Source organism: Triticum urartu, chromosome 5A (genome assembly GCF_056163025.1).
Source record: "Triticum urartu cultivar PI428250 chromosome 5A, HENAU_Tu73, whole genome shotgun sequence".
In the NCBI taxonomy this organism is placed as follows: Eukaryota; Viridiplantae; Streptophyta; class Magnoliopsida; order Poales; family Poaceae; genus Triticum; species Triticum urartu.
The window spans coordinates 89,434,525-89,455,930 of record NC_141877.1 but is presented as its reverse complement, the minus strand read 5'-3'; the positions used below and the strand labels follow the sequence as shown (position 1 = coordinate 89,455,930).

General features: G+C 44.3%; 1 long non-coding RNA gene across 1 annotated transcript; it reads right to left on the bottom strand.

The window, feature by feature from the left end:
• Window positions 1-13,125: 13,125 nt before the first annotated feature.
• On the bottom strand, window positions 13,126-15,537 carry LOC125507983 (uncharacterized). The gene is made up of 3 exons (XR_015604029.1): window positions 15,133-15,537; window positions 15,009-15,069; window positions 13,126-14,887 (listed from the first exon to the last, which is right to left on the bottom strand). It is a non-coding gene; the product is annotated as an uncharacterized LOC125507983 (long non-coding RNA).
• Between the last annotated feature and the right edge of the window lie 5,869 nt (window positions 15,538-21,406).

The window sequence follows — 21,406 nt, the reverse complement described above, 5'->3', positions numbered from 1 at the left end:
TAGTGCAATCATGAGCAAAATGTGTGTTTGCTCAGATACACAAACTGGCAAAATAAGCATAAGCATGGCACATTGTTAGTTAACTCGGACGGAAGAAAATGCAGTACAGTAGGTTTGACCATGCTGAAACGACTGCTTCATCTATCTGTACAGAGAGAGATCCATCGTGGAGTCATCTGGATAGCAACTGATCCTGTCCTATCTATCTGTCACTCGTGCGTAGCTTTTTTTGAATCTGCGATCGATCACGTTCTGGGCAAGAGAAAACGTTTTCCCAATGGGAAACGTGCGAGGTGGACATGCATATTGTAGGGTATCATGTCATTAGGTTCCCGGCGTACAGATCATGCTACTCTTGAATCTCGATCGATCAAACAGAGGAGTCGGGGTTCACTGCGGGTCGTACTTTCTTCCTCCGGAAGAAAAAAGAGGATCTGACCATCGTCTCTTTCAAGGAGAGTTTTTCCGCCAACGACCTCGATTGTCTGTGATGAGAGCAACTTCAATCGGATGACACATTTTATCTGCCCACACCGTTTGAATCACCACGGACAAGAATGTTGGCCAACACGCCCACCGATTTTCAAAACGCGTTTGTTTTGTGTCCGTACGGATTCATTTTCGGCTCAAATTTAATCCTCAAATGCGTCGAGACGGATGCGAAGCGAACATGCCGCGCGTCCGCTCGATGTCCGCCGCATCCCCACATGACAACTACCTCCCTCGCCTTTATTAATAACGGCCATAGACAACGAGCCCACGCGTCAGCAACGGCGAGCGTCCTTTTTTAATCCGAGCATGCGAGGGGCAGCCTCATCCTCTTCCAGCTTCCTGTCCTCATCTAACCACCCTGATGCTCCCCCGCCAGCTACAACCCTAGCCTAGCTCGCGCCACCATGGGCTTCTTCGTCGGCGAGAACAAGGGCAAAGTCCCCACCTCGTCCTCTTCGTGCGTGCTCCCCCCGCCTCCGCCGGCGTCTGCCCGCCTGGCGAGGCGGCGGATAAGTGTCCTAGTGCACTAGGCGAGGTGGCACTAGGAGCACCGCATCCCCCTCTCGTTCCCCGATGTTACCCTGCCACATGACTGGCATTTGGATCCTGATAGGATCCTAGTGCCAGCGGTGTCGGGGACGGCGCGGGCGCGCACGGAGGAAATGCGTTGTCGGCGGCATCTGCTGACATTGGAGCAATGCCTCAACCCCGCCTACGCAGCAGACTCTCCCAATTGTGAGGTCTGGCTCGCCGTCGAGCACGAGGAGCAGCGCTGGCGCGACGTCCAGCATGTGCGGGTTGGCACCCCGCCGCCCCCCTTCGTGCGCAAGGAGGACCGGGATGAGGAGACCACTTACCAGGCGTCCCTGGCAGCTACCATGCAGGAAAGTGGAGAGGAGGAGCGATGCAAGGTGGAGGAGGTGCATGAGGCGTACCAGGCGCGCCTGTCGGAGGCCATCACACTCTTCACTTCTGGCTACTGCATCATGCTGCCGATGATGCCGCCATCCCCATCAACCCCGAGCAGGCGCCGTCCCCTGGATCTGCAGACGCCCTGTCATTACACCTGGCAAGGAGAGGTGCGTGAGTGGGTCAGCGCGTCACCCATCTGGTTTGGGGCGACACCATCGCAGGAGAAGATCCACCTTGAGCAGTGGCGAAAGCACTAGCTAGCGGAGGAGCGCCGCGAGGGCGAGCGTCTTGAGCAGTGGGAGCGCGAGGCGGAGGAGGAGGAGCGTCGGGCCTGTGCAGCCTAGCCGGCGGTAGTCACGCCGACGCAGCAGGACATTGCCATAGCCTAGAAGATGGCGTTCCCCTGGGCTGGCCGGCGCCGACGCTCGTCGACCTAACCGATCCGACACTGACGACGAGGACTCCTAGGGCAGCATGCCTCCTCGTTTTTAATTTTATTAAATGTGATGTAAAATGTGGACGTGTGTGAAGGAAATATGCCCTAGAGGCAATAATAAAGTTATTATTTATTTCCTTATATCATGATAAATGTTTATTATTCATGCTAGAATTGTATTAACCGGAAACATGATACATGTGTGAATACATAGACAAACAGAATGTCACTAGCATGCCTCTGCTTGACTAGCTCGTTGATCAAAGATGGTTATGTTTCCTAGCCATAGACAAAGAGTTGTCATTTGATTAATGGGATCACATCATTAGGAGAATGATGTGATTGACTTGACCCATTCTGTTAGCTTAGCACTTGATCGTTTAATTTGTTGCTATTGCTTTCTTCATGACTTATACATGTTCCTATGACTATGAGATTATGCAACTCCCGTTTACCGGAGGAACACTTTGTGTGCTACCAAACGTCACAATGTAACTGGGTGATTATAAAGGTGCTCTACAGGTGTCTCCGAAGGTACTTGTTGGGTTGGCGTATTTCAAGATTAGGATTTTGTCATTTCGATTGTCGGGGAGGTATCTCTGGGCCCACTCGGTAATACACATCACTTAGGCCTTGCAAGCATTGTAACTAATGAGTTAGTTGCGGGATGATGTGTTACGGAACGAGTAAAGAGACTTGCCGGTAACGAGATTGAACTAGGTATTGAGATACCGATGATCGAATCTCGGGCAAGTAACATACCGATGACAAAAGGAACAACGTATGTTGTTATGCGGTCCGACCGATAAAGATTTTCGTAGAATATGTAGGAGCCAATATGGGCATGCAGGTTCCGCTATTGGTTATTGACCAGAGAGGTGTCTCGGTCATGTCTACATAGTTCTCGAACCCGTAGGGTCCGCACGCTTAATGTTCGTTGACGATATAGTACTATATGAGTTATGTATGTTGGTAACCGAATGTTGTTCGGAGTCCGGGATGAGATCACGGACATGACGAGGAACTCCGGAATGGTCCGGAGATAAAGTTTGATACATGGGATAATAGTGTTTAGTCACCGGAAGGGGTTCCGGATGTTTCTCGAAATGTTTGGGTACGATAACACTTTATTTGGACCAAAGGGGAAAGCCCACAAGGTTTTTGGAAAGCGCAAAAGGAAGTTTTGCGGAGTCCACGAGCCAGACGCCAGGGTCCCTGGCGTCTGGGTCCAGACGCCGGAAACCCTGACGTCTGGCCCTGGAGTCCAAGAAGGACTCTTGCCTTTCGGGTGAAACCAACTTTGTGGAGGCTTTTACTCCAAGTTTCGACCCCAAAGCTCAACATATAAATAGAGGGGTAGGGCTAGCACCCAAAACAGATCAAGAAACACCAAGCCGTGTGCCGGCTACCCCGTCCCCTCTAGTTTATCCTCCGTCATTGTTTTCGTAGTGCTTAGAAGAAGCCTTGCGGAGATTGTTCTTCAACAACACCGTCACCATGCCATCGTGCTACCGGAACTCATCTACTACTTCGTCCCTCTTGCTGGATCGAGAAGGCGAGGACGTCATCGAGCTGAACGTGTGCTGAACGCGGAGGTGCCGTACGTTCGGTACTTGATCGGGACGGATCGTGAAGGTGTACGACTACATCAACCGCGTTGATAAACGCTTCCGCTTACGGTCTAGAGGGTACGTAGACAACACTCTCTCCTCTCGTTTCTATGCATCACCATGATCCTGCGTGTGCGTAGGGAAATTTTTGAAATTACTACGTTCCCCTACAGTGGCATCCGAGTCAGGTTTTATGCGTTGATGTAATATGCACGAGTAGAACACAAGTGAGTTGTGGGCGATATAAGTCATACTGCTTACCAGCATGTCACACTTTGGTTCGGCGGTATTGTTGGATGAAGCGGCCCTGACCGACATTACGCGTACGCTTACGCGAGACTGGTTTTACCGCCGTGCTATGCACACAGGTGACTAGCGGGTGTCAGTTTCTCCAACTTCAGTTGAATCGAGTGTGGCTATGCCCGGTCCTTGAGAAGGTTAAAACAGCACTAACTTGACAAACTATCGTTGTGGTTTTGATGCGTAGGTAAGAACGGTTATTGCTCAGCCCGTAGCAACCACGTAAAACTTGCAACAACAAAGTAGAGGACGTCTAACTTGTTTTGCAGGGCATGTTGTGATGTGATATGGTCAAGACGTGATGAGATATAAGTTGTTGTATAAGATGATCATGTTTTGTTGAAGTTATCGGCAACTGGCAGAAGCCTTATGGTTGTCTCTTTCTTGCATAAGATGCAAGCGCCAAATAATTGCTTTACTTTATCGCTATGCGATAGCAATAGTTGCAAGAGCAATAGTTGGCGAGACGACCATGTGACGACACATTGATATAGATCAAGATGATGGAGATCATGGTGTCATGCCGGTAACGATGGAAATCATGACGATACTTTGGAGATGGAGATCAAAGACACAAGATGATGATGGCCATATCATGTCACATATTTTGATTGCATGTGATGTTTATCTTTTATACATCTTATTTTGCTTAGTTTGACGGTAGCTTTATAAGATGATCTCTCACTAATTATCAAGGTACAAGTGTTCTCCCTGAGTATGCACTGTTGCGAAAGTTCTTCGTGCTGAGACACCATGTGATGATCGGGTGTGATAGGCTCTACGTTCAAATACAACGGGTGCAAAACAGTTGCACATGCGGAATACTCAGGTTAAACTTGACGAGCCTAGCATATAACAGATATGTCCTCGGAACACTGAGACCGAAAGGTCGAGCGTGAATCATATAGTAGATATGATCAACATAGTGATGTTCACCATTGAAACTACTCCATCTCACATGATGATCGGACATGGTTTAGTTGATATGGATCACGTGATCACGTGATCACTTAGAGGATTAGAGGGATGTCTATCTAAGTGGAAGTTCTTAAGTAATATGATTAATTGAACTTAAATTTATCATGAACTTAGTCCTGGTAGTATTAGCATATCTATGTTGTAGATCAATAGCTCGCGTTTAGCTCCCCTGTTTTATTTTTGATATGTTCCTAGAGAAAACTAAGTTGAAAGATGTTAGTAGCAATGATGCGGATTGGATCCGTGATCTGAGGTTTATCCTCATTGCTGCACAGAAGAATTATGTCCTTGATGCACCTCTAGGTGACAAACCTATTGCAGGAGCAGATGCAGATGTTATGAACGTTTGGCTAGCTCAATATGATGACTACTTGATAGTTCAGTGCACCATGCTTAAACGGCTTAGAATCAGGACTTCAAAGACGTTTTGAACGTCATGGACCATATGAGATGTTCCAGGAGTTGAAGTTAATATTTCAAGCAAATACCTGAGTTGAGAGATATGAAGTCTCCAACAAGTTCTATAGCTAAAAGATGGAGGAGAATAGCTCAAGCAGTGAGCATGTGCTCAGATTGTCTGGGTACTACAATCGCTTGAATCAAGTGGGAGTTAATCTTCCAGATAAAATAGTGATTGACATAATTCTCTAGTCACCATCACCAAGTTAGTAGAACTTCATGATGAACTATAGTATGGAAGGGATGACGAAAACGATTCCCGAGTTTTTCACGATGATGAAATCGATGAAGGTAGAAATCAAGAAAGAGCATCAAGTGTTGATGATTAACAAGACCACTAGTTTCAAGAAAATGGCAAAGGCAAAGAAAGGAAACTTCAAGAAGAACGACAAGCAAGTTGCTGCTCAAGTGAAGAAGACCAAGTCTGGACCTAAGCCTGAGACTAGGTGCTTCTACTGCAAAGGGACTGGTCACTGGAGGCAGAACTGCCCCAAGTATTTGGTGGATAAGAAGGATGGCAAAGTAAACAATACTATATTTGATATACATGTTATTGATGTGTATTTTACTAGTGTTTATAGCAACCCCTCGGTATTTGATACTGGTTCAGTTGCTAAGAGTAGTAACTCGAAACGGGAGTTGCGGAATGAACAGAGACTAGTTAAGGGTGAAGTGACGATGTGTGTTGGAAGTGGCTCCAAGATTGATATGATCATCATTGCACACTCCCTATACTTTCGGGATTAGTGTTAAACCTAAATAAATGTTATTTGGTGTTTACGTTGAGCATGAATATGATTTGATCATGTTTATTGCAATACGGTTATTCATTTAAGTTAGAGAATAATTGTTGTTCTGTTTACATGAATAAAACCTTCTATGGTTATACACCCAATGAAAATGATTCGTTGGATCTCGATCGTAGTGATACACATATTCATAATATTGAAGCCAAAAGATGCAAAGTTAATAATGATAGTGCAACTTATTTGTGGCACTGCCGTTTAGGTCATATTGGTGTAAAGCGCATGAAGAAGCTTCATGCTGATGGGCTTTTGGAATCACTTGATTATGAATCATTTTGATGCTTGCGAACCATGCCTCATGGGCAAGATGACTAAGACTCCGTTCTCCGGAACAATGGAGCGAGCCACTGACTTATTGGAAATAATACATACCGATGTATGCGGTCCAATGAGTGTTGAGACTCACGGCGGGTATCATTATTTTCTGACCTTCACAGATGATTTGAGCAGATATGTGTATATCTACTTGATGAAACATAAGTCTGAAACATTTGAAAAGTTCATATAAATTTAGAGTGAAGTAGAAAATCATCGTAACAAGAAAATAAAGTTTCTACGATCTGATCGTGGAGGATAATATTTGAGTTACGAGTTTGGTCTTCATTTGAATCAATGTGAAATAGTTTCGCAACTCACGCCACCTGGAACACCACAGCGTAATGGTGTGTCTGAACATCATAACCGTACTTTATTAGATATGGTACAATCTATGATGTCTCTTACCGATTTACCACTATAGTTTTGGGGTTATGCATTAGAGACAACTACATTCACGTTAAAAAGGGCACCATCTAAATCCGTTGAGACGACACCGTATGAACTGTGGTTTGGCAAGAAACCAAAGTTGTCGTTTCTTAAAGTTTGGGGTTGCGATGCTTATGTGAAAAGGTTTCATCTTGATAAGCTCAAACCCAAGTCGGAGAAGTGCGTCTTCATAGGATACCCAAAAGTAACTGTTGGGTACACCTTCTATCACAGATCCGAAGGCAAAATATTTGTTGCTTAGAATGGATCCTTTCTAGATAAGGAGTTTCTCTCAAAAGAAGTGAGTGGGAGGAAAGTAGAACTTGATGAGGTAATTGTACATACTCCTTTATTAGAAAGTAGTTCATCACAGAAATCTGTTTTTGTGACTCCTCCACCAATTAGTGAGGAAGCTAATGATGATGATCATGTAACTTCAGATCAATTTACTACAAAACCTCGTAGGTCAACCAGAGTGAGATCCGCATTAGAGTGATACGATAATCCTGTTCTGGAGGTCATGTTAATTGACCATGACGAACCTACGAACTATGAGGAAGCGATGATGAGCCCAGATTCTGCAAAATGGCTTGAGGCCATGAAATCTGAGATGGGATCCATGTATGAGAACAAAGTGTGGACTTTGGTTGACTTGCCCGACGATTGGCAAGCCATAGAAAATAAATGGATCTTCAAGAGGAAGACGGACGTTGATAGTAGTGTTACTATCTACAAAGCTAGACTTGTCGAAAAAGGTTTTGACAAAGTTCAAGGTGTTGACTACGATGAGATTTTCTCACTCGTAGCGATGCTTAAGTCTGTCCGAATCATGTTAGCAAATTGTCACATTTTATGAAATCTGGCAAATGGATGTCAAAACTACATTCCTTAATGGCTTTCTTAAAGAAGAGTTGTATATAATGCAACCAGAAGGTTTTGTCGATCCTAAAGATGCTAACAAAATGTGCAAGCTCCAGCGATCCATCTATAGACTGGTGCAAGCATCTCAGACTTGGAATATAGAGTTGATCAAAGCATATAGTTTTATACAGACTTGTGGTAAAGCATGTATTTACAAGAAAGTGAGTGGGAGCACTACAACATTTTTGATAAATATATGTGAATGGCATATTGTTGATCAGAAATAATGTAGAATTTTCTGAAGAGCATAAAGGAGTATTTAAAAGGAGTTTTTCAAATAAAGACCTCGGTGAAGCTACTTACATATTGAGCATCAATATCTATAGAGATAGATCAAGACGCTTGATAAGTTTTTTCAATGAGTATATACCTTGACAAGATGTTGAAGTAGTTCAAAATGGAACAGTTAAAGAAAGAGTTCTTACTTGTGTTACAAGGTGTGAAATTGAGTAAGACTCAAAGCCCAACCACAGCAGAAGATAGAAATAGAATGAAAGTCATTCCCTATGCCTCAACCATAGTTTCTATAAAGTATGTCATCCTGTGTAAAAGATCTATTATATACCCTACACTGAGTTTAGCAAGGGAGTACAATAGTGATCTAGGAGTAGATCACTGGACTGCGGTCAAAATTATCCTTAGTGTAATAAGAAAATATTTCTCGGTTATGGAGGTGATAAAAGAGTTCGTCGTAAAGAGTTACGTCGATGCAAGCTTTTTACATTGATCTAGATGACTCTAAGTCTCAATCTGAATACATATTGAAAGTGGGAGCAATTAGGTAGAGTAGCTCCGTGCAGAGCATTCTAGACGTAGAAATTTGCGAAATACATACGAATCTGAATGTTGCAGACCCGTAGACTAAACTTCTCTCACAAATAAAATATGATCACTCTTTGGATGTTTTTTGAAAATATTAAGCTTTATTAATTAGAAATAACAATTACATCATCAATCAGGAGAGATACAATATCAACCATGGGCTCCTCAAACCAATCCCTAGTCACAGATAAATTCGCTAGCCTAGCAATTTCATGAGCAACTTTATTTGCTTCCCTATTACAATGTTCAAATCTAGTAATAGTAAATTCGCAAGACATAAAATAGCAATCATCGAACACTGTCGTCGCCGCTCCCGCCGATTGTCCTCCATTCTTCATCGTGTCAATCACTTCCATATTATCAGAGTTAACAATAAGGCGGTTGCACCCTGCCTTCTGTGCTAGGGTAAGGCCAAACCTCAGTGCCAATGCTTCTGCCGTTAGAACATCCGCACACCAGTCAAGTTGCCAACTTCCGCCAACAATGAACCTTCCTTTGTCATCTCTCAGGACTGCCCCGCCGTGCCTCTAAGCAGATCATGGTCAAAAGAAGCATCAACGTTTAGCTTCACAAAACCCATAGGAGGTCTAAGCCATCCCCCTTTCTTACTGATCGCCTTAGGGGAGTTTGCTTTAACATAATTTGGCGCTATAGCACGGGCCCCCATCGCAGATTGATATGCATCTTGAGACTTTCCTTTATAAACCAGTTTACGTCGATCCCACCATAAATACCAAGCTGTTATAACGATCAATTCACGTGTATTCTGCAGTCCCAAAACAGATATTTCTTCCTCTGGCATAAGTAATAAAAATTCAAGAACTGTCTCTCCCGCCCGGTCAACAACACAGGCTCTATTGATCACCTCATACAAACTCAACTTATCCCAGACCTTTTTCGCCTTCTGACACAGAAACAAGATGTGTTTCGTGTCTTCTAGCCCATTTGAGCATGTTGGGCAGATGAGAGGGACCTTCACATGTCTATTGGCGAGCGTAACACGACATGGGAGTGTTCCATGCAATGTACGCCAGATGAAGATTTTTACCTTTGCCGGACAAGATAGTTTCCAGATCTTGCTCCAAACATGATTAGCATTGGATCTACCCATACCATTCGTATATTGTAATTTTCTTCCATGTTGTTTGTTTCATTCCTCCCAATAAGCCGATCGAACAGTGAACAACCCATTTTTTTGTGAAACTCCAAGCAATGAAATCCATCATTTCATGTATCGGAAGGGGGATTGCTAGTACCCTTTGAGCATCAATTGGCCACAACGTTTGTCTCACCAAGTCTTCATCCCAATAACTCGTAATTGGGTCAATAAGATCAGAAACCTTTGACAAAAGTTGCCCTCTTCTAGGAGTAATTATTTTTCTATTTGCACAATTCGGGAGCCATGCTTCTTCCCAAATATCAATTTTTTGTCCGTTTCCAACTCGCCAGATATAGCCATTCCTTAGAGAATTAACCCCCGCCATAATGCTTTGCCAGGTGAAAGAGGAACCCTTCTTTAGACTTGCCTTCATTAAATCGCCATCCGGGAAATATTTAGCTCTCAGGATTGTGGCACATAATGATTCCGAATTATCAAGCAAACGGCATGCTTGCTTGGCTAGTAACGCCAAATTGAAACAATGTATATCTCGGAATCCCATTCCTCCTTGTTTTTTTGGGACACACATTTTCCACCACGCCATCCAATGCATCCTTTTCTGATTGTCCTCGTCACCCCACCAAAATTGCGACATCGCGTCAATGATTCCTTTACAAATTTTTTTAGGAATTTTAAAGACGGACATAGTATAAGCTGGGATAGCTTGTACAACAGATTTAAGTAGAATTTCCTTTCCTCCCGCGGATAACAGCTTCTCCTTCCATCCACTAATTTTTGTAATAATGCGATCAATTAGGAATTGGAAGCAATCACTTTTGTCCATGCCCACATTTGCAGGTAAACCCAAATATTTGTCATTGAGGACTTCGGTCATAATAATCAATGTTGTGCAGATTTGCGCTCTATCTTCTACTTTTGTATTGGGACTGAAGAAAATACTTGATTTTTCAACACTCACCAATTGCCCTGAGGTAGCACAATAAGAGTTCAATACTGATTTTAACGCCTCCACAATCATAGCATTTGCTTTCATAAGGATCAAAGAATCGTCGGCAAATAAAAGGTTTGAAATTGATGGGGCATCTCTGCAGACCTTAACTCCAGAAATATTACCATTCTCCTCTGCATTAGCTAGTAGAGCGGTCAGCCCCTCTATACATAACAAGAATAAGTATGGGGAGAGGGGGTCTCCCTGCCTCAGACCTCTAGTAGGTTTAAAACTCTCAGTCTCTTCATTATTAAAACGAACCCTTTGGGTGTTAATCACATAGCGATGTGAACTAGATTATAGACTCTAGTAAACCCTTTGGGTATTAGTCACATGGAGATGTGAACTAATCACATAAAGATGTGAACTAGATTATTGACTCTAGTGCAAGTGGGAGACTGAAGGAAATATGTCCTAGAGGCAATAATAAAGTTATTATTTATTTCCTTATATCATGACTAGTAAATATGTCCGTGCGTTGCAACGGGGGGGGGGGGGGGGGGGGGGGGGAATTATAGCATGTCTCTGGCTTATGGATATAAGTGGAAAAAATGCTTCATTTTACGGCCTAATATTCTATGTCTAGTTGTATACTATATTTTGTAAGAAACATCGAAAAACAACACTACAATAATCAATTTTGGTTATTAATATGCCGAGATCCATTAAATTTATTTAAGCAAGTCAAGTACAATACTGGTCCAAAATAATCCATATGTCAACATGAGCTAAATTCCAATGTATGTAGTTAGAATTTGTCATAACAAAAGTAGTGGGGAAAATGCATGAGTCTTTAGCATATAATTTCCCGCATGACTCTGATCCTTGAATTTTTATTATTCAAGACTCCCACTATAGTCGTGGCTACATCGGCATGATCCTCTTCTGTTGGTGCTTCCTCACCGGGCTTGGCGCGCTTGAGGGTGCCATAAACAGAGATCCACTCGAAGCCCGAGGCGGGGATGAAGGAGCGGTGGCGGGCTTACCCTACAACGCTTGGAGCGCGCATGGAGGCGATGGTCGTGGAAGGATCAGATTGGAGCGACGTGTTTTCGTTTTCAACTGTTGTGTGGGCACATGGGCTCGGGAGTCTTTTGTTGGTTGCCGGGACTATCTTGTCCGCTGGTTTGCGTGGGTGGGTTTTCCGTGCGGGGTGTCAAGTGAGACGTTAGGCAAAAAAAAACCCAGGAAACCGGATAAACATAAGCACGCAAGGAGAGGGCTGTGACGGATGGACAGCTAAAAGATCCTACTATATAACACAAAAATCTCAGCCGTCAATCTCTTTTAAATCTCATCCGTCAATCTTAGGCTTGTGAAATACTCAAAAAAGCAAAATGAATCACGACCTTGAGTACAAATTCAAATGCTTATTTGTACAATCCATTATTTAAAAGCTTTAAATCAGATAACTTTGGAGCATTATGAATTTTGAATTGTGCCGCAAACATTCACAACAACCACGTGGAGGATCTAATTTGTAGGAGCTAATTCTTCAGATTGTAGTGTTCTGCACACACTCATCTAGTGAACCTAGTTGTGTGCAGGCAGACATTGAGAAATCATTCTCCTGCACAAATTAATACAACTTTAGATACATTAAAATAATGTTTTTTTAACAGTGTATGTGAGCTCTGTGCAAAACATATGAGACATAAAATGTTTTACATGCGGAGTTCAGCACAATCCAGCCAGAGATGAAACTAATTTAAAACACACAGATGACACAGCTAGGTTGCACGGTTCCTTCAAGAATTTATTGCAAGTGAAGGGAAGGAGTGGCAATAGTCCGCGCCTCCTTCGAAAGTAAAAGTTTGCCCACAAACACACAGTGAATGATTTGGCAACATATTGGCTTTGAACCTCTCGATTCAGAAGAAAACAAATGATGTTCTATAAAGGTAAATTTTGGAACATCCAATGAGCCTCTTTGCCAGATAGTTAAAGACATGCGTACATGTCTATTACAGATAGAATATAATAAGAAACATCCAGTGAGCCTCTTTGCCAGATGGTTAACAACATGCAAACATGTCGATTTCACATAGAATAGAGTACAGTGGTTATTTATGTAAAGTAGTAGCTAACAACATTACGCACGCTGAAGGACATAAATCACTGCATACTTATCATTCTCAGTTAAATATTCTATTAAATTAGGAAAGCAGAACAATATTGATACAATGCTACATTGTTTCAGTTTAGTAAAACCCAATAATGCTAAATCATTTTGGTGTAATCTTATTGTGAGAAGTGATCTGCTGTATGGGATATACTTTGTCGTGAATACATGCGTTGAATTAATCCTTCCATGCAAGTGAATTACATACAAAAGACAGGATAATTTCAATTTAGAATACTCTAATTATCCAAGCATAACAAGAAAACCATGTACTCCCTCCGTTCCGAATTACTTGTCTTGGATTTGTCTAGATACGGATGTATCTAGACTCATTTTAGTGCTAGATACCTCCGTATCTAGACAAATCTAAGACAAGTAATTCGGAACGGAGGGAGTAATAGTTAGTTCAAAAACAAAACAAAGGCTGGACTGAATTAATCAAGCAAATGTTAAGTTTGGTGTTTTGACATCAAGCCATGCACAAAGAGTAAGAAGCGCAGGATCATAGTAGGCATGCTTAAACACTTAACAAAGTAGCAATAACATTATTTATTCGGCAATCCACCAGCTTCGTGAAATACAGGAACGCAAGGAGCGACACTTTGGCGACTCCAAGAAAATGGCCTGCAGGCCGCTCCGCTCTGGGACGAAGAAAACGCAGAGTTGACTTGTTCGATGATGCTCCGGCTGCTCGAGGAGCGGAGCTGCCGAGCGGAGAGCTGCCAAACAGGGTCATAGGAGGTTTTACCAAGATAACAGCTACTCCCTCCGTTCCTAAATATAAATCTTTGTAGAGAGTGCACTATGGACTACATACGGAGCAAAATGAGTGAATCTATACTATAAAGTATGTCTATATACATCCGTATGTGGTGTATAGTGGAATTTCTACAAAGACTTATATTTAGGAACGGAGGGAGTATATAATTTCTCCAAAATATAGCAAAGCTTTCAATACTATGAGACCTGGGACCACACTCTAAAACCTGACCAAGTACTGTGTTACCAGAAAAACAAAATCCCTACCCATGCCACACTTCTAAACTTATAAGACTGCTAACCTTTCATGTTATTCCTCTGGTTGGATGCTAGTCAAAGCTTCGAACGAACTTTTCCACTAAGCTGAAAAACAACAGAAATATTTTTGTATAATAAAATGTAGAGTTCTACAATAGCCGAATCAACCTAGTGTGTGCTTAGCACATATTCTAGGATGAAGATTTATAAAATAAGGAAGCAACAACGATGCAGACAGTCAAACTACAACCAATTTATCTTCAGATGAATTAATTATCAAGCTCTGATTCATACAAAACATTAATTGGCTATGTTCTGTAAACTGTTTTCTGCCAAGAGAAAATGTGAGATTTTCACCATTGTTATAGAACTGTAATTGATCAGCGGCAAGTTCACTGTGAAATTAGGATGCAGAGCGACGCTGATTAGTACCTGTCTGTACTACTTGTATCTGGCTACAGTACGTTGGTAGTACTAATGGACACCCACAATACTAACCATGGGTGGCATTGGATTCTGGCTAATTGCTGAAATTTTCCTAGAAGGGCAATGGATTACTTTACCCAACTGATACATTATTTGGTTAAGTCTATCAGTATGAAAATTAGTAGCACGTAGCAAGCATCAGTTCTGAATTCACCAGTCAAGATAGTACCATATTACTGATATATATCAGTCAAACTTTTGGCTGTTGTGTAGTAACATGGTTTAGCTTAGCCTTTTCCTATAGACCTAAATCAAATTTCGAACACAGATGATAACAGATGTAAACTCGGTCCAAGGCTCTATCGAATTTTCAGAGATGTCTTTTGTTCAGACAACAAACAAGCGGTCTGCAATGATTTTGCTAATCATGAAAATAAGAAAGATTAAGTTCACTGGAAAACAAATTGACACTCGCAGGCCAATCGATAGGCACGACCAAAATAATCGTTAAATTAGCAGCATGAATATAAATTAGTACTGCTCGAGCACCCGAAACGACGTATCTTGGCTGGAGCACGGGCAGACTTGATTCCGGCAAGGTCGGCAGAACGGCAACCCATCAATTCGAAGCATGGACGGAACGACGATGTTGGAGCAATGTCCAGCACGGGAAGTAATTGAGTTGGAGCTTCAGTTGAGGGTGTCGAGAATCCTTGATATGTGCCTGCATTGTCCTGTGCAAGGCCAAAGGAGAGAGAGAGAGAGATTATTCACTCAACATTATAGGGCGAGCAAGGAATTGAGTTTGAGAAGCCCGGAACAGTGGGTCTACAAAGGAGAAGGGGAGGGGCGTACATGGCCTGGGTTCTGCCCAGCATCCGTCCGTCCATGGTGTTGAACGCTAGCAGCACCATCCCTGCACCAAACATCATCAGCTGTGGAGATTGATTAGGAGTGGGAGAGGCGGAATGTGCAGTACCTGAAAACCGGGGTCAACTCCATGTACGTGGAGGCCAATCTCTCGCCGCCGGGGAGGGGGTGCTCTAGAGCAGCCTCGTCATGGCCGCCGTCAGCCGCGGGAGCGCAGATCCGGGGGCCTCTCTTGGTCATAGTTGGCTGGAAGCCGCGCTTCCTTGATGAGGACGATCCAGGAGTGTCGCGTCACCGACCTGGGAGCGCCGTCGTCATGGGCTTCGATCTAGAAGCACAAACGTCAGGTGGGAGAGGTGGGGGCGGCGATGGAGCATGGAGACGGGGGGCGGCGGTGGAGCATGGAGACGGGGACGGCGGCGCATCGATGGGAGTGGGTGCAGCGGCGCATCTGGGGAGGAGTGTTTCTTTTTTTTTTTGAGGAATGAGTTTTTTTAATGGCTAGGAGCTGAGATTGATCGGAAGCACATATGGGAAGGTGAAATAGTGATTTCAGTACCGCTGTAGGACTTCGTCCCGCGGTTTTTTTTTCCTTTTATATATACACAAGTGTAAATTTAATTTTAAATCTCAGCGGTCAATCTTTATGGTTATCACAAAATTCAACAGAGATAAAGAAATGACTTATGGAGAACTATGAAAACCTCCGTCTTTTAATATTAGGTAAAGATAAAGATAAAGATAAATATTTATTATTCATGCTAGAATTGTATTAATCGGAAACATGATACATGTGTGAATATATAGACAAACAGAATGTCACTAGTATGCCTCTACTTGACGAGCTCGTTGATCAAAGATGGTTATGCTTCCCAGCCATAGACAAAGAGTTGTCATTTGATTAATGGGATCACAACATTAGAAGAATGATGTGATTGACTTGACCCATTCCGTTAGCTTAGCACTTGATCGTTTAGTTTGTTGCTATTGCTTTCTTCATGACTTATACATGTTCCTATGACTATGAGATTATGCAACTCCCGTTTACCGGAGGAACACTTCGTGTGCTACCAAATGTCACAACGTAACTGGGTGATTATAAAGGTGCTCTATAGGTGTCTTCGAAGGTACTTGTTGGGTTGGTGTATTTCGAGATTAGGATTTTGTCACTCCAATTGTCGGGGAGGTATCTCTGGGCCCACTCGGTAATACACATCACTTAAGCCTTGCAAGCATTGCAACTAATGAGTTAGTTGCGGGATGATGTGTTACGAAACGAGTAAAGAGACTTGCCGATAACGAGATTGAACTAGGTATTGAGATACCGACGATCGAATCTCGGGCAAGTAACATACCGATGACAAAGGGAACAACGTATGTTGTTATGCGGTCCGACCGATAAAGATCTTCGTAGAATATGTAGGAGCCAATATGGGCATGCAGGTTCCGCTATTGGTTATTGACCAGAGAGGTGTCTCGGTCATGTCTACATAGTTCTCGAACCCGTAGGGTCCGCACGCTTAACGTTCGTTGACGATATAGTACTATATGAGTTATGTATATTGGTAACCGAATGTTGTTCGGAGTCCGGGATGAGATCACGGACATGACGAGGAACTCCGAAATGGTCCGGAGATAAAGTTTGATATATAGGATAATAGTGTTTAGTCACCGGAAGGGTTCCGGAATTCACCGGAAGGGGTTCCGGATGTTTCCCAAAATGTTTGGGTACGAGAACACTTTATTTGGGTCAAATGGGAAAGCTCACAAGGTTTTTGGAAAGCGCAAAAGGAAGTTTTGCGGAGTCCACGGGCCAGATGCCAGGGTCCCTGGCGTCTGGGTCCAGACACCGGAAACCCTGGCGTCTGGCCCTGGAGTCTGAGAAGGACTCTTGCCTTTCGGGTGAAACCGACTTTGTGGAGGCTTTTACTCCAAGTTTCGACCCCAAGGCTCAACATATAAATAGAGGGATAGGGCTAGTAACCAAGACAGATCAAGAAACACCAAGTCGTGTGTCGGCTACCCCGTCCCCTCTAGTTTATCCTCCGTCATAGTTTTCGTAGTGCTTAGAAGAAGCCCTGCGGAGATTGTTCTTCACCCACACCGTCACCACGCCGTCGTGCTGCCGAAACTCATCTACTACTTCGTCCCTCTTGCTGGATCGATAAGGCGAGGACGTCATGGAGCTGAACGTGTGCTGAACGCGGATGTGCCGTACGTTCGATACTTGATCGGGACGGATCGTGAAGGTGTACGACTACATCAACCGCGTTGATAAACGCTTCCGCTTACGGTCTACGAGGGTACGTAGACAACACTCTCCCCTCTCGTTGCTATGCATCACCATGATCCTGCGTGTGCGTACGGAAATTTTTGAAATTACTACGTTCCCCTACAGTGTGGACTCTCGCCGGCCTTTGTGGCATGCACTTATGTTTAATTACGTTTTTAATTTCAAAATATTTGCATTATTAATTTTTTCGCACGCGAACTCAAAAATGGGTCGGGCCAGCGTTGGGCGCAAGCGCCAACCCAAACGCGAAAGCGTACATGGATGTCCGCTGGGCCGACCCAAACGGACAAATGGTGCATCCGTTTGGGTCTCCTAGTTGGAGTTGCTCTGAGGGGGTCGTCGGAACCACGTGGGTGGATAGTTTTAGGCTAAAGTAGCTTCGTTTTAGGTTGTTCATTGTCTTAGCTTCGGCGATGGTGGCATTGAATAAATATTCTTCAGATCCTTCTTCGACAAGGCGGTCGACCCTATGGTTGGGGATGGTTTTGGAAACCAGTTTGTTCAAGCAAGGATGATGTGGCGGCGGCATCCACTTGGTGGACATGTGTCCTCGGGCTGCGCTGTTGCTACAATGTCTACTCCAACATTGGCGCGGAGCTTGGGAGGTAGTCCAGGAGCGGATGCAGATTGTGGTTTGCATCGATGACATCTGAAAGACAGAACGTGTGTTGGGTTCGTGGTTGATGGATGGTAGGTGTGGTTTCCTCCTTTAGCGTCTTAGACGTGGTGGGGTGCCAGATCTGGAGTTCAATAGCATGTCCAGGGTGTTGCCTCAGTCTGATTCGTTCAACGGCAATTACTTCACTTTTGGTGAGCCATCTTGGAGATCCGCAAAGCTTCATATTAGCGATGGAGCCGTGTCGAGCTCAGGTGAGGAGGTGATCCATCAATATTTTCTTCGGTGGCTGTTGTGGTGGTGCAGGAGGCAGGTGATGGGCGTTCGTGTTAAGCTCAGAGATGTTCTGCTATCTTTCCAGTTTTATCATGCCAGCCATTATGTGACTTGTATGTTGATCTTTATGATATGAATGAGACACGTATGGGACGAATATGTGGTGGCTTGGGCGCGTCTGCCACATCAGAGTCGACCCATACTAGCCCACCCGACACCATATATATTTGTCCCCATCTGCTTCCCGGACCAAACCTTAGCCAACCCACTTCACTCCCCCCAAGATCCCATCCAGAGATCTCCGGCCTTCCACAGCATGGCGGGTAGTGGATCTGACCCTGACCACTCCGAATTCGTCGACTAGGGTGTCGTCCCATGCGGGTTGGACAAGGAAATGGCCACCCGTATTGCCATCGCCACTCCCGAGAGGATTGCGCCTGGCTGACGGCAGGATTTGTTTGACGCGAGGCGCAACTGGCACTTGGTGAAGGAAATATGCCCTAGAGGAAATAATAAAGTTATTATTTATTTCCTTATTTCATGATAAATGTTTATTATTCATGCTAGAATTGTATTAACCGGAAACATAATACATGTGTGAATACATAGACAAACAGAGTGTCACTAGTATGCCTCTACTTGACTAGCTCGTTAATCAAAGATGGTTATGTTTCCTAACCATAGACAAAGAGTTGTTATTTGATTAACGGGATCACATTATTAGGAGAATGATGTGATTGACATGACCCATTCCATTAGCTTAGCACCCGATCGTTTAGTATGTTGCTATTGCTTTCTTCATGACTTATACATGTTCCTATGACTATGAGATTATGCAACTCCCGTTTGCCAGAGGAACACTTTGTGTGCTACCAAACGTCACAACGTAACTGGGTGATTATAAAGGAGCTCTACAGGTGTCTCCAAAGGTAAATGTTGGGTTGGCGTATTTCGAGATTAGGATTTGTCACTCCGATTGTCGGAGAGGTATCTCTGGGCCCTCTCGGTAATGCACATCACATAAGCCTTGCAAGCATTGCAACTAATGAGTTAGTTGCGAGATGATGTATTACGGAACGAGTAAAGAGACTTGCCGGTAACGAGATTGAACTAGGTATTGAGATACCGACGATCGAATCTCGGGCAAGTAACATACCGATGACAAAGGGAACAACGTATGTTGTTATGCGGTCTGACCGATAAAGATCTTCGTAGAATATGTAGGAACCAATATGAGCATCCAGGTTCCGCTATTGGTTATTGACCGGAGACGTGTCTCGGTCATGTCTACATTGTTCTCGAACCGTAGGGTCCGCACGCTTAACGTTACGATGACAGTTTCATTATGAGTTTATGTATTTTGATGTACCGAAGGTTGTTCGGAGTCCCGGATGTGATCATGGACATGACGAGGAGTCTCGAAATGGTCGAGACATAAAGATCGATATATTGGAAGCCTATATTTTGATACCAGAATCGTTCCGGGTGAAATCAGGATTTTACCGGAGTACCGGGGGGTTACTGGAACCCCCCCGGGGGTTATTGGGCGTACATGGGCCCTAAGGGAGAAGAGGAAAGGAGGCAAGAGGTGGCCGCGCGCCCCTCCCCTCCCTAGTCCGAATAGGACAAGGAGAGGGGGGCGGCGCCCCCCCTTTCCTTTCCCTCTTCCTCCTCTTTCCCACTTCTCCTTCTCCAACTAGGAAAGAAGGGAGTCCTACTCCCGGTGGGAGTAGGACTCCCCCTTGGCGCGCCCTCCTTGGCCGGCCGCCCCCTCCCCTTGGCTCCTTTATATACGGGGGCAGGGGGGCACTCTAGAACACACAAGTTGATCTTCGTGATCGTTCCTTAGCCGTGTGCGGTGCCCCCCTCCACCATATTCCACCTCGGTCATTTTGTAGCGGTGCTTAGGCGAAGCCCTGCGACGGTTGAACATCAAGATCGTCACCACGCTGTCGTGCTAACGGAACTCCTCCCCGAAGCTTTGCTGGATCGGAGCCCGGGGAGCGTCATCGAGCTGAACGTGTGCCAAGAACTCGGAGGTGCCGGAGTAACGGTGCTCGGATCGGTTGGACCGGGAAGACGTACGACTACTTCCTCTACGTTGCGTCAACGCTTCCGCTTCGGTCTACGAGGGTACGTAGACAACACTCTCCCCTCTCGTTGCTATGCATCACCATGATCTTGCGTGTGCGTAGGAATTTTTTTGAAATTACTATGTTCCCCAACAGTGGCATCCGAGCCTAGGTTTTATGGTTTGATGTTATATGCACGAGTAGAACACAAGTGAGTTGTGGGCGATATAAGTCATACTGCTTACCAGCATGTCATACTTTGGTTCGGCGGTATTGTTGGATGAAGCGGCCCGGTCCGACATTACGCGTACGCTTACGCGAGACTGGTTCTACCACCGTGCTTTGCACACAGGTGGCTGGCGGGTGTCAGTTTCTCCAACTTTAGTTAAACCGAGTGTGGCTACGCCCGGTCCTTGCGAAGGTTAAAACAACACCAACTTGACAAACTATCGTTGTGGTTTTGATGCGTAGGTAAGATTGGTTCTTGCTTAAGCCCGTAGCAGCCACGTAAAACTTGCAACAAACAAAGTAGAGGACGTCTAACTTGTTTTTGCAGGGCATGTTGTGATGTGATATGGTCAAGGCATGATGCTAAATTTTATTGTATGAGATGATCATGTTTTGTAACCAAGTTATCGGCAACTGGCAGGAGCCATATGGTTGTCGCTTTATTGTATGCAATGCAATCGCCCTGTAATGCTTTACTTTATCACTAAACGGTAGCGATAGTCGTAGAAGCATAAGATTGGCGAGACGACAACGATGCTACGATGGAGATCAAGGTGTCGCGCCGGTGACGATGGTGATCATGACGGTGCTTCAGAGATGGAGATCACAAGCACAAGATGATGATGGCCATATCATATCACTTATATTGATTGCATGTGATGTTTATCTTTTATGCATCTTATCTTGCTTTGATTGACGGTAGCATTATAAGATGATCTCTCACTAAATTTCAAGATAAAAAGTGTTCTCCCTGAGTATGCACAGTTGCCAAAGTTCGTCGTGCCCAGACACCACGTGATGATCGGGTGTGATAAGCTCTACGTCCATCTACAACGGGTGCAAGCCAGTTTTGCACACGCAGAGTACTCAGGTTAAACTTGACGAGCCTAGCATATGC